Source organism: Vespa velutina, chromosome 1, assembly GCF_912470025.1.
Source record: "Vespa velutina chromosome 1, iVesVel2.1, whole genome shotgun sequence".
NCBI lineage: Eukaryota > Metazoa > Arthropoda > Insecta > Hymenoptera > Vespidae > Vespa > Vespa velutina.
Genome location: NC_062188.1, coordinates 10981234 through 10995960, shown reverse-complemented (window position 1 = coordinate 10995960; position 14727 = coordinate 10981234). Strand labels below are relative to the sequence as shown.

The 14727-nt window shown below is 29.5% G+C and overlaps 1 pseudogene; it reads left to right on the top strand.

Annotated features, from left to right (window-relative positions):
- Nucleotides 1-7198: 7198 nt before the first annotated feature.
- On the top strand, nt 7199-9965 carry LOC124946352 (annotated as a pseudogene).
- Nucleotides 9966-14727: the final 4762 nt, after the last annotated feature.

Sequence of the window (14727 nt, the reverse complement as noted above, 5' to 3'; positions counted from 1 at the left end):
CGATAAATCCATTTCTGTATTGTAAATTATTTTTTAATTAATACATAACATTTTTCTTATCAGAGAAAAATTGGAGTTTTGAATTACAAAGATCTGTGTAATTCTTTGTTATTATAACTGATTTAAGATTATTCATTATTAACTGCATTTACTCATTGATTTTTATTAATCATTTGTATAAATGTTCTATATTAAGTTTGAAAATATACAACACTCTAAACATTGTCGATAATGTGTGGATAACCCACTATGTAAAAAGAAACTTCGCATGTCAAGCAATAACCACGATATACACATTCATTTGCATCAGGCACACAGTCGTTTAATCAGAGTATCACCCTCGGCGACTATATCTATGGTCTGAAGTATGAAAAAATGAATGATTTCTTTCTTGTATGCGGCGTTTTTATTGTTTTGTTGTTTGTGGCATCTTTGTTTTCTCGATGTGGCGACCTCGTCGCGACTGTTACATCTTCTCCGGCAAGACACATAACTAACATGCTATAGCGCCACCAACATACACGTGAAAACCATCCAAACAAAATGGAAGACAACAAAGACCCCGAAAACAAAGGAGACATAAAAGACACGGGAAACATAAAAAAAATCGCACATTCTTTCTTCGACTCTTCTAGAGACTACAGCCATAGCTGTTGGAAGTCATAATCTGATTTTATTTTACTATATACCGAACATAGCTAAACAAACATATCACAATTGTTGCTTGATGTGCAAAATTTCTTTCTGCATGGGTTGTCAACGATAACCCCACAAATGTCGCTTGCGAGCGCCATCTATCAGTAAGAAACATTTTTTCAATCTTGATAGATATATAATATCTCAATACGCGGATACAATACACATTGCATAACATCAAGGGTCAAAAAAGTTTCATAATGATAGATAACTCGCAAGCGACATTATTGACGATGGACGACGAAATATTTGCATTTGTCAAGGCGCAATATATATAATATTTCTTTTTTAAATCATTTTTTTAGTCTCTTTTTAAAATATAAAAATAAATGAATAAATAAAACCGAACCTCGAAATAACCGCATTTTCAAATTCATTTCTAATATCGTTCAATATATTTGTAGCCTCGCCGAAAGATGTTTCATCTCTGGATCGAATTGCCTCATTGCTTCGTTTTATCCAAAATGCTTCTTCATCGGCAATAGACGTAGATGGACGTGAATCGAGAAGATTTTTTTCTAATGTTTTCAAAGAAGCCGGATCGAATTTAAGAATAGAAGGCCAAACTTGTAAAATTTCGATAATGGCAGAACCTTTGTCCGATCGAAGTTACTTCTACCAAAAGTGAAAATTCTCTTTTGTAACGATCGACACCGACAACTAATAAACGAACGATTAAAAAGATTTTATTGATTTTTTGATTGATTTTTAAAAAAGTAAGTACGTTTATATATAATAACTACCTTTAAAAAAACCAACTTATTCTTCGTTACTGAGCAAATAATTCGTTACTGAGTTTTAGAGAAAGTTCATCATTTTGAGATTAAATTGATTGAGCACAAAACGTTTTACACATAGAATAATTAAAAAATTTGTCTAGAACCAACGAGGACCATCTCTTATCCTCTTGAACCGATACATTGAAGAAATAACCAGCTGTTGAAATTATAAATCATTCGTGCCTATCGATTACCACCATTTTCTTAATTTCGATCCTTCTATAACATCGACAATTTTCATTACATTACTCTAATATCAGTATAGTATTATTTTTATTAATGTATTCGATATGCTACTTGCTTCTCATTTGCTTTTTGCGCATTTTTTTAATAACATACGGATTTTGTACCATCGACATCTTCAGTTACCTCGTAAAATTCCATCTCGTTTCAAATTCCTTTCCCGATGACCTCATGGTATTTCGGGTCATACTTTTTCAAATACACTGCTAAAATTAATTTTGTGAAAGGGAACGGCATGTAGAATGGCATGGCATATCGATTTTTTTCTTTTGTGAAACCGAAGGAAATAATCATTCCAGGAAAAACAAACGAGGTTTTCTATGTATGTCAACGTTTCTAACTATATAAATAAAATAGGTTACATACCATCATGAAATTTCGGCGCTGGAGTTTACGCCAGTGAAGCTATAGTATTGAATTTAGATGACAAGACTTATCTAAAATATCTATACGATCGAATTCGAAGAATTTAAAACTGCCGATATGTGTTCTCTATCAATCTTAGGCCATGATAAAAACACGACCGAATTACATCAGACTTTTTCGAACCGAGCGAACAAATCAGAGGAGGCAAATCTTTAATCTGCAGTTGTCACTGCTCTAGTTCCACGACTTCTCCTTTGAAATATCGAAACCAAAACATCTACTCCAACGATTGAGATAGAAACATTTGTGATAGTCAACATGTGTCCAATGTCTTTTTTAAGGCAAAACAACGATGAATCCTAGTCGGTACGAATTAATTCCGCTCAAACGGATGAATCAGAGGAGAATCTTAAATATACGAAAATCATTACCATAAATTCTTATTATTCTTTTCCTAAATCAACCTGTTCTTCTAAATCTGATCGTTCCTATAAGACGATCTCCGAAACATGCTTCGAAAAGGCACTTCAATGCATAAAGTTAAACTTGTTAAATAAGGAAAAAAGAGAAGTAGCCGAGATCATGATAACAGACTCGTTAGATCTGCTTCATTCACCAGGAAACAAGTTCACACATACACATATTGTTAGTCATAATACTGAAACCGTTGACTCAATACCCGTCGCCGTATAACAATATCGGTTCCCAACGATACACAAAAACGAGAGGAATAAACATATAAGCGACATTACAGAAACCGATGTCATTCGACCGTCTGTATCATCATATAATTCGCCTTTCTGGATTGTCCCAAAGAAAGCAGACTTGGACAATAACAAGATATGGAGATTCGTTCTCGACTAAAGGATCCTAAATGAAAAAACGGTAAAAAGCAGTTATCCTCTGCCTAATATCAGAGAAATATTAGACTAGCTAAGAAGCGCGAAATATTCCAACACATTCGATCTTGCATCTGGCGTCCACCAGATCGAAATGAGCCAATCAATTACTTCTCTCTCTCTCTCTCTCTCTCTCTCTCTCTCTCTCTCTCTCTCTCTCTTTCTCTCTCACTCACTCATCCTTCCTAAAAAAAGAGATCATTTTTGATAAAAAGTTAACCTATAAATAAAAGAACATTTTTAATATCTTTAATATTTTTACAAAAAAAATTTTTTTTGTACGTCTTTAAAACAATGTTAAACAATAGCACAACTTTTTTTGTCATATTTTTATACGCAGTAACCGAGGGAGAAAAAGAAATGTAAACTGATAGCAGACGAAAAGAAAGAAAAACAAATTTCCATTATCTTCTTTCCTCGTCCATTGTTCTATCATCTCTATTTTTTTTATATAAGCTATATAGTTTATATATATATATATATATATATATATATATATATATATATATATATATACTATATGGCCAAAAGTAATATGCAGAAACTTAAAAATTGATAAGAATTTACCCAGAATTCCATATAGAAAAAAAGAAAAAGTCAATCCTATTGGCTATTATCGTTCTTTATAAGGATAACGTTATAATTTTTTTGAAATTGAAAACTGCTGAAATATCAGACCATTGAAAAAATTATTGCTTACTTAGAATTCTGGCCGTTAAGTAGAGAAATAGAGGAGGTATAGAAGGTGACGAAGAAAGAACGAGAATCGATCATTCTTCTTCGTCATGGGAATCGAGCGCTACTTACGGTAAGTTCATTTTGCGGCGAATAATTAATTATTGGAATATCTTTTGATCGCTTTAACATATATCATTACTTTTTATTCTTATTATTTCATGTCGTAATAATTGCGCTTGTAGATCGCGTTTGAGAATGCGAAAATGTTAATTGCATCTAAAAAAAGTCTCTATTGAATTTCTATCGATATATAATGTTTTTTGCATATATATGTATATTTATTCTACATAAAAATTGCATGTAAAAAAAATGCATGATGAATTTTTATTGAAATATAAAGTTTTTATTGAATTACAAAGTTATATATATATAACTTTATATGAAATTCCTATTTCGTATAAAGATTATAATATTATTGTTCCTTTTTTCTCTTCCCAATTAGAAAATTATCGACTCGTTTCACTAGCACAATATATATCAATGCATATGAGAAAAAGCTGCTTCTACCAATATTGGATAATAATAATTGGATAATGACAATAATAATTAATTTTTTTTATATGGAGCTTATATATATATATATATATATATATATATATATATATATATATATATATAATATATATATATATATATAAATACACACGACAAAAGGATAAAATACTTAAAGATTTAAAACGCAATAATATGCTAAATAATACTAATGCTGGATTAATTTCTTTTTTTTGTTTTTATTTTATTTATTTTATTTTTTTTTTGAATAATTCATTAAAGTGATAATTCATTTGAATGTAATATATTTAAATTAATGAAAAGAATAAATATACTCTGTTGCTAGAAATGTTATTTAATAAAGCTCTAAAATATTAATAAACTCATTGAAAAAAATAGAAATCGATTAAGTTATTGGTTTTGCAATTTTACAGGTTATATGTGTAAAATATTCATAATGGATCATTTTACTACTCATAAATAGAAGAAAAAATTGAATTATTTATGGAATATATATAAACTTGCAAGTATAAAAGCAGGAAGAGAATGAATATATATTAATGTACAGAAATAATTAATGTACCATTCGTCCTAACCTTACTTATATAAATCCATATATAATATCCATGTATATAATGATGACAGTAATAGTGGATACATGATTTCTATTTTCTATTTTTAGGCTAAGAGTCGTGGAAATAGGAAATAACGTATCTTACATGCGATATCCCTGTAGCCAACGAAAAAGTATCTGCGAGTATATAGAAGGCACGTGAATACCTATTTAAGTTCTTCTGAAAATATTTATCATGTTGAGTGTAAAGTTGAGTATAAAAATATTTAACATGAAAAGTTCGGATCGGCACGAGTTGTCTCAGTTATATTGACAGTCAACAGTGATCAAAATTTTTTTTGAACAATTTAGCTTAGGAAAATCTTTATTTTGTCCAAAAGCAAAAAAGAAAAAAATATTATTTTTTAATTTTTTTTTATTTTTGGTATTTTTTTTCAAAGCATGCCACTAAATGAATACATGGTCAAGAAAGTGTATCTCAAAAAATATAACTTTCTGTTCAAGCGATTTTGTTCCTTTTTATTTTTTTTTATTGACGTTCCAAAATCTTAATCCTATTTACCCTACGTTTGAATAAAAAAGTTCTCGTCTTTGAATTACTCCAATTATTTTTGAAATTCAAATATATAAGTGTATTATATCATTTTATACATACATACATTTATCATTCTTGTGAAATTCCGAGTAAAATTTGATATTACTTTATATATCTTTTTTCATGTACTTTGAATATATCTTCTTTGTGTGTATCAACTCTGAATGAGAGAGAAAAAGAGAGAGAGAGAGGGAGAGAGAGAGAGAGATTTGTCAACTTACTGAACAATAATGATATTAAAAGAAAAAATATGCTTGATTTAAAATTTTACAGATGAAGGTAATCTTGAAGAGTTCAAAATGTATTATTGATCATAATAAAAGCGAAAGAAGGAATTATAAATACAGTGAGAAGGCATTAAAAAGTTACAATTCAGTAAACACGATCTATTATCACAATTAAAAAGGTATTAAAGAAAATTAGAAAAAAAGTAAACGAGACGAAAGGAAATGTATAGGTATGAATCGATTTTACATTGCTATGATACTGTTGAACCGTAGTTAGAAGTAACGAGAGAATATGATTTGGTCAAGTGTTTATAGGATCACCTTTGAATAACTGAATAAAAACACATGTGTCTTACAGCTGTTTTTTGTAGACTGACTCGAATTGTTCTTTATCGCCTCTTGTTTATTATCCATTAACATTCTTTATACTTTGTCGATGACATTAATGACTTTGCCGTCTTACCTAGGAATATTAGAATTACATACTAGGATTATTTTCCTTTCCTATCTACCTACGTCTATATGCTCGTATTCTATGTTTATTAAAATAAATAATTCAGTAAAAAATATAAAAATATATAGAATGCTGAAATCTTATAGAATATAGAAATGCTCCGAAATCAGCATTCAATATTATATTTTACTGTAAATAACGAATATATTTTTATATTTTTCATTTATAAGTAAACAAATTTTAAAAATATTATCAACATTTATTATATATATAATAAAATATATTATATGTATACATATACATATATATATATATATATATATATATATATATATATATATATATATATATATATATATATATAGCATCTTGGTAATAGTAATTTAGTCGTAATATCTTTGTTAATACAACATATATTTATAAAAAAAAGGTGTGCCGAGTTACTTAGTCTGTATCTTCCAGGTAGGGTTACGAAAAATATCCTACATGTATGTGCGTGTATAGAATATACATATGCAGGATGTTGTTTTAAATATTTCATTCCAATGTTGGAATATCAAAACGAAAATATAAAAAAAATATTTTTACTAATGTTATTTAGTACGATAGGGAACATACATGGTATAAATTATTTTATTGCAAGTCGAGTCGTGGCGAAAATTTTTAAGTCAAATTCATTTTTCTAAATGTAACTATATATATATCTTTTATCGTTACATTGCAATTTTCTTTATTCTTACAATTAGTGTTTGCATTTATATTACATTATCATCTTCGTGATTATTTCAAATTACGATTAGTTTTTACTTGATAATGTGAATTTGACGTATTCCAGTACAATTGTAATAGAGCTTATTTCTTAAGTACTTGGAAAGTAGACTTTGAAGTCTGAAGAAAACTTCTGTTCTAATAAATATCTTTGCATGATATTTCTGAAAGAAAATTATGATATGCATGTATTATTATCATTGTGGTGTCTATTTGATAAAAACCTGCTGAGATAATGATTTTTTATTAGATTTATGTGCAACGAATTCATTAAATAAAATTTGATAACTGAAAATATTACAAGATTATTATTTTTATACTAGGAGTGCGACAATGAAATAGGTAATCGATAATAGTAAATCTTATGATGTATATTTCACAGATCGAAGATCTTTACACTACCCTTGTGTACATTACTAATCAATTATGTTTTTAATAAGTGTGGGCAAAAAGCTCAGTTAAATCATCTGTAAAATCCATTAAAGATCGATAATGAAACTCGTGATAAAATTTTGAAAGAAACGCAAAATATAGAGGTTGATTTTTAAAATTGTTTTACTCATAAATCAATCTAATCAAAATTCGATATGGATGAATATAATTTTTATTTGTTATTAAGCTCCAAAAATGCATCTTATCAATATAGAAGTAATCGAAGCTAAGAAATTGATATTCAAAGATGCTACTGGAAAATACTATCCGTTTTGCGCTCCTTATCTCGAATCATCTCCCACTAGGAAATACAACACGGCTATGAAAACGTCTACGCTTAGTTCAGTATGGGAAGAACATTTTCAATTGAGAATTGTTTCTTCGATGATTTATGATAACTTTCTTTCATGCGATTATAATGCGCCTAAATGTAATACTTCATATTCGATTGATAACATTTTTTTCCGAGCACTATGGATATATATTATACACCCATGTTTTTTTATTTTTTTTTTAATAGAGATTTCTATGCAGCTGAAACTGTATCTGAGAAAATAAATAAAGTTAAAGATATTAAAGGTGGTTTTGTGATACTTGATAAGGAAATTACCATAATAGCCATAATTGGTCGTCATGATAGTGAATTTATTGGACGTTGTCTTTAAATGTATTATAAATTTCGAATTCAATATATTTATCAACACCATTGATGCTATATTTAAGAATGAAACGAAACAATATTAAAGGAAGAAAATTTCTGCGCTGTATAAAGCAATTAATAATAATAAGTCATGAAAATATTACTGAACAACAAGTGTAGGAATAATATAAACGATCTCATCGAACTTTTTATTTGTCCACGTGATTATTTTATATGAACTCAATAGATTAACATTGATTGAACATTATTGAACATCAGGTTACATTTTCTGTCTAAGTAATACTATTATCTCATTGTATATATAATTCTTTAGTTTGTAATAATTCAATTGAGAATATTTATCGAAATAGTCATTTCTATGAAAACGCAACTACACTTGTCAGTTAAAGCTTTATTTATTTATAAATCAATTGTATTTAAAATATTCCAACAACTGGGCACATGATGTGATATATTTTGAAGAAAAAAAATAAGTCCAAACGACGAGGAGTTGTTAAATTAAAATTGGCCTTATGCGCGGAACATAATGCGCAAGTTGCTATTCAGGAACCCAGACATTTATTTCGAGGTTTGTTCCTATAAAAAGTTGAGACTCGAATAATATTGTTGATCTGATCCTGCAGAAGCTTTGATCTTCCAACATAATGGATAACGTAGCCTCTTAACTGAAAACATTGATCTAGCACAATGGATTGAATATGCTAAGATCCATCAAGAACATCTACTTAATTTTATGGTTTTTAATAAATTTATAATCACTTTGTTAAGATCTATGAATAAAGGATTATTTTTTATTAAAACTACTTTGGGATGCGACAAGAAAACTACTGTATTCTTATTTAAATAGTATAAGGAAAATAGGAAGATTAATTTTAGAAGACAAGAACATCATAACATAGCTATCAGCTATTTCAGGGTATATCTTTCTTAAATACAGTATTATAATCTTTTCAAAAGAACAATAATTACAGTAATTTATTTAATTGGATGATATTATCGTCTATTGTCAGTCTCAATATTCCTGAATATTTTGATCTATTTCTTGCAAAGAAGTATTCTTGTTTTTCAGAGGCAGATAGTACGAAATTGGATGTTATTCGAGATTTAGAAAAAACAGTTATACATAATGGTGCCAAATGGTAGGTATATAACTTTTGTGTGTATATACTTGTTCTAATATAACTTATATTAATTATTGGTGATTATATATTGTTATATTGAAAGATTTGAGGACATAGCAAGTAATACCAGTCTGAAGACTAAATCGGACAAACATGTATGCATTCAGATATCAAATTAAAATAATTTAATTAATCGGAACAGATTTCGGAGAAGATAGATTATTACAACAAGCTGTTCGTCAAGTAGGTTATATAAAAAAGGATATCATTATTATTGGAATTTATTTTATGTTGTATATTCGTTTATGTAAAAATTTCATTTTTAGGAAAATTAATTTCCTTTGTACAAACACATTGTATATTATGTATGAAAAGAAAAGAACAAGTGAAATGTGCATGGAAGCTCTGAAATATATCTGTGAGAGATTAAAACATATAGAAGTCGATAGTAGTAATGATTCTGAGTTAATGCTTGGTACAATTTTATTAGAATTCTTTATCAGGTTTCAACAATGTGTTATGTAAGATATAAAAACAATGAATTATTTTAATGATCATTTAATGTATCTTCTTTAAAATAATTAATTGTTTTATAGCCTGGGCCAAATAGTTTATGTCAAAGGACAATTGGAATCTATGAAAATACGAATAGTTTAGAATTGGTGTAACATATTGGTTGAATATTGCAGTATACAAGGCTTTAAAACGAATCGACAGAGCTGTTGAATTTGATACATTATAAGCTATTGATAATATTATGCGATATACATGCAGTTGACACATTAATGATTTTTTATTTAAATTTTTATTTAAAACTTCATTGTCAATCTATCTCATGTTTAACCAATTACGGATCATCCACTCCGAATTTCAACCTAAATCGCGAACAAATATTTTGGAGTCATTACAGAATTTCTTAAGTAGTAAATGAATTTTTAAATTTTTCCGGTCACTCAATCATGTCGAAGACAAAAGGTTTGGATCGGCATGAATGATTGGCTGTAATTAATCATTAGAACATTGAGAAGATAACATTTCTAAGAATAAATGAAATCAAAAAACCTAAATTATTTCCCCCCCTCTCTCTCTCTCTCTCTCCCTTTCTCTTCCTCTCTTTACCTCTTTCTTCCTGTATCTCTCTTTTTCTCTTGGCTTGCATGCCGCGTTAAATTATCTCTTGAAATTGCATGATTGTGCTTTATCTTACTCGCTAAAAGCAAAACTCACGATATATATAATACCGTTCGTTCGTTTATTCCTTCCTTTCTTCCGACCCTTCTTGGATTTTTCTGACACTGTTATTTTCCGGTACCGCCTATGGTTGACTTCGATCGTTACTTCGATATTTACCGTGTCTTACATGCGATCAATGAGTTTTAAGATCGTTCGAGAATTAATTAAACAAAAAATAGAAAAAGAAAAAAGAAGAAGAAAAAAGAGTAACGACAAAAATCATATTATCACTCAATTATATAATATATATATATATATATATATATATATATATATATATATATATATATATATATTGATTATTAACGAGAGCGTTTTTAAAATGCGTTTCTCGCACCGAACCAGCAATAACAATCAATTCGCATGGAGGAAATATCCCCTGTCTCGTCCTTGTTGTCCGAGCTATAGACCCACTGGTCGCAATGAATAAGGACGGCGGCACTAGCTATGCTAGGATACCGTTGTAGGCCGTCAGCAAAATGACGCTCGCCGCGTTCTTGCAAATTAATGGGAGAACGCGCGTTCTTTAAAGGAGAAGTAAATGCACGCTATGTAAATCTCACCGTATATTTGATTGGATGAGTTACAATTATTTGTGTGTCTCGTGTATGATGTGTAGTTAGCTGTAATGGTTGCTCCTGAAGGAGGCTTGAGAGCTTCGATGTTGTGAGTCTGAAAGATGTAACTTGACTCCTCAGATGTTGTGAGTCTGAAAGATGTAGCTTGACTGCATTTTGGCCTATTTTGAACTATCCATGTAAACTTAAATGAGTTGGTAAAAGGCGGAGTTTGACTTATGGAAAGGGAAAGAATAAATGCCCATTGGTCGGGGATAGTTCGTTGGAATGTTTAAACATTCCGTATGTGCCTCCTTTGTTCTAATGATCGTCCGATTAGAGTATGACAATGGATATTACAAGGCTAGGCGCAGATAGCCCTTAGCTTATCGAGCCTAGGCTTCTACTTTTACTATTTATTTATTGACCGAGTCGACACATTATCGAAACCCAGGTACTTTACTAAGAATACATAAGCCCAGACAAAGGTGGCCATGTGTTTCTTATCTATACGTTTTGTTTATCTAATAGCCGATAGGTTCCCAAGGATAATTGTTTCCAATAATATTATATGATCCTTAAGAGAAAATACCGTGAACAATGGAAAGACGCACGTGTGTATCAACAATGTGTGTGTGTATTTTTTTAAATACTACTTCGTTATTTTGTTAAAAATTAATTGTTATCTTATTATCAATGCTTTTTTTACATATGTATTATATATCTGGTAATCAATGTTACTCTTAGTTTTCATGATAGTTGATTATGTATGTAATAATATATTTGACAAAATGATCTCTTTGGAACTCGCATAATTGTCGCTTCAGCTTCAGCTCGTTAAAATCAAAATTCATGATATATGTATATGATACTATCTATTATTTCTTTCTATGCCTATTATTCTCTCTATCTTTTCGAATTTTTCTGACGCGGTCATTCTCTGATATTGCTTACGGATGCCTCGGATTTTTTACTTTAACATTAACCGTATCGTTTTGCCTCTGTTGTTCGAATGATTGATGAGTTTTTAGACCATTGTTATTTTTTTTTATTTATTTTTTTAATTTCTTTCTTTAAATTAATTCTCTGTAATACCATATATATATGTTGCGTCGTGAGGGCCCAACTACGAGAACGTTTCCAGATACGGGTCTCGCACCAAACCAGCAATGATAGTCGATTTGCATGGTGAATCTTCCCCATCTCTTCCTAATCATCAGAGTTATAGATCTACTAATCACGATGAATAAAGGCGGCAATATTAGTCTAGAATACTGTGGTAAGCCGTTAGGAAAATACCTCTCATCGCGTTCCCACAAATTAATGAAAAAACGCGAATTTTTTAAAGGATCCCGTGGAGCTCGTAGGTGCGAGACAATAGATATAATGTGAATTGATAGTTATCACAATATATTTATCGTAATATAATACAATTTTTAATGTGTTCTTGTATAGTGAATCGTGTTGACTCTTTCTGAGTAATAGCCAGTAATGTAATAAGACTCGGAGGAGACTTCTGAGTAATAGCCAGTAATGTAATAAGACTCTGCATGCTCTGAATCTAATGGACATAGTTTTGATTGCTACAATTTAGTTTGTGCTGAATACCTTCATTTGAAACATAACCAGTGATATTGGTAAGACTCGGTTATCTTATTGGTGAGTGCGAATGTTTGAGTGCGACTGTGTGTAGATTTCCCTAGAATTATCCACGAAGGCATTAATAAATTGGGAAAGAGAAATGAAAAGGAAAGAATTTAAATAAAAAGTATCTGGAACAGGAATGCAATCTTCTTATTGGTAGTGGGCGTGTTGTGATAGTTCGTTCGAAATGTTTAACCAATCTCATGCGTGGTCCTTTGTCCTAGTGACCGTATAGACCCATGAGTATTGCATTGATAATTGTCCGGCTCGACACATTATCAAAAACTAAGTACTTTACTAACAATGTCAAACTCGGAAAAAAGTGGCAATGTGTTTTTTATCTACTCATTTTCTTAGCGATTATTCAAGGAATTTCCAGAGACAGTTATATCCAATAGGGACATATAACTTTTAGGACAAAGCACTGTAAATATCTGAGGTTGCACATGAGTGTCCGCATACACTTAAGTGATAGTACTGTAAATACCTGAGGTTGTGCATGTATGCGTCAACAATATATATATGAAATAATATATTTGTTGTCATTGTACAACAAAATAATCTCTTTGAAATCGCATAATTGTGCTTGTTAAAAATGTAACTTATGATATACATACGTAATATTGTTTATTCTTTCTCCCTTACTTTTTCTAATTTTTCTGACGCCATCATTTTCTTATACCGCCTACAACCGACTCGAATTTACTTTGACTTTAACTGGATCGTTTTGTTGCGGTTTTCAAATGACTGATGAAATTTAATATCGCTGACCGTTTTTTGTGTTTGTTTGTTTATTTATTTAATCCATTATATCACCACACTGAAAGTTACAGTAATATATTTGGATTTTTCAAGGCATGTTTCATTATTACGTTACAAAATGAATTTGTTAGTTTGTAACAGAAAATTAATGTTCATTAAAAAATTTGGGTTATACCTAGTTGGTCGGTTTTTTCCCTTTTCTATTTTATATTTTTTTTCAGCAATATCATGGTTGCGCTATGTTTTACGAGTGATCGATTAATATTGAGAATCGTTTCTTTTCTCTCTCTCTCCTCTCTCTATCTTTCTCTTTTCCTTTTATTTTTTTTCTTTTAAATCATCCATAATGACTCCTTGAAAATTACACGCTTTATGTTTACATTTTTGAAGTCTTGTCTCATTACTTCGTCATAAAATTAATTATAAGTTTATATCTGAAAATTAATGTTTGTTGCAAAATTAGGTTGTAGAAGTTTAAGATCGTTGTTTTTACATCAATATTACGAGTTTTCTGGAATTTCTTTGATATTGCAATATTAGATTTATATAATAATAGTTGTTCAACTTGGATGTTAAAATCTCAACTCATGATTTATATATAATAGCACCGTATATTCCTTTCCTCCCAATTCTTTTCGAATTTTTCTAAAACTGTCATTTTCTGGTAAAGCTTACCTATTGGCTACAATTATTACTTCGACATATGACAAATCGTTTTATCATGTTTTCCAAATGAATAATGATTGACTTGTAAGATCATTGAAAATTCGTTACTTATTTATTTTTTTTTTAATTTATTATGACACCGCATTGAAATAAATTCATCCGTCTTTTTTTTCCCATATAGGATTATAAAATCATCCATTTATTTTTTTAAGTCTAGCTTTATTATTTTTCTTTCTTCTTGTAAAACAAAGAAAAAGTAATGAAAGAAAAATTAGATCTTCTTTTAAATCAGAAAATTAATGTTTTTGAAGAAATTGGATTATAGGAAATTAAAGTCTTTTTTTATAAGGACGTCAAGAATTTCCAGAACTTCTTAGCTTTTTTATTTTTTTTATAATGTGTAGTTGGTTGAATACTTGATGTCATGGTAGAAAGAATAAGGAAGAGAAGAACTATTTATTTGAAATTACACGTGGTAAGAAAAGAATAGAAAAGATCGGTCGTGCTGAACTTCGTGACGTTGATGCTGATGCACTCTTTAGGTGTATGTGATGATTAATGAGTTTTTCTTTTTTTTATTTAGCTTATTTTAAGCTCAATCGAGAAAAGAATGAAACGAATAAAATATACTTAATATTCTGATGAAAAATTGAGATGACTGAAAAACTCTTCTTTTTTTCGTGACGTACTGTTACGTTAAGAAATGTGAAAGACTAGTTATTAATTATAAAAGTTAGAAAAGAGATGACGGGATGCTATGATGAATCTAAAAAGGTACAGTTAAATTGTAATATTAATTTTTTTTTTTAACAAAAAATAT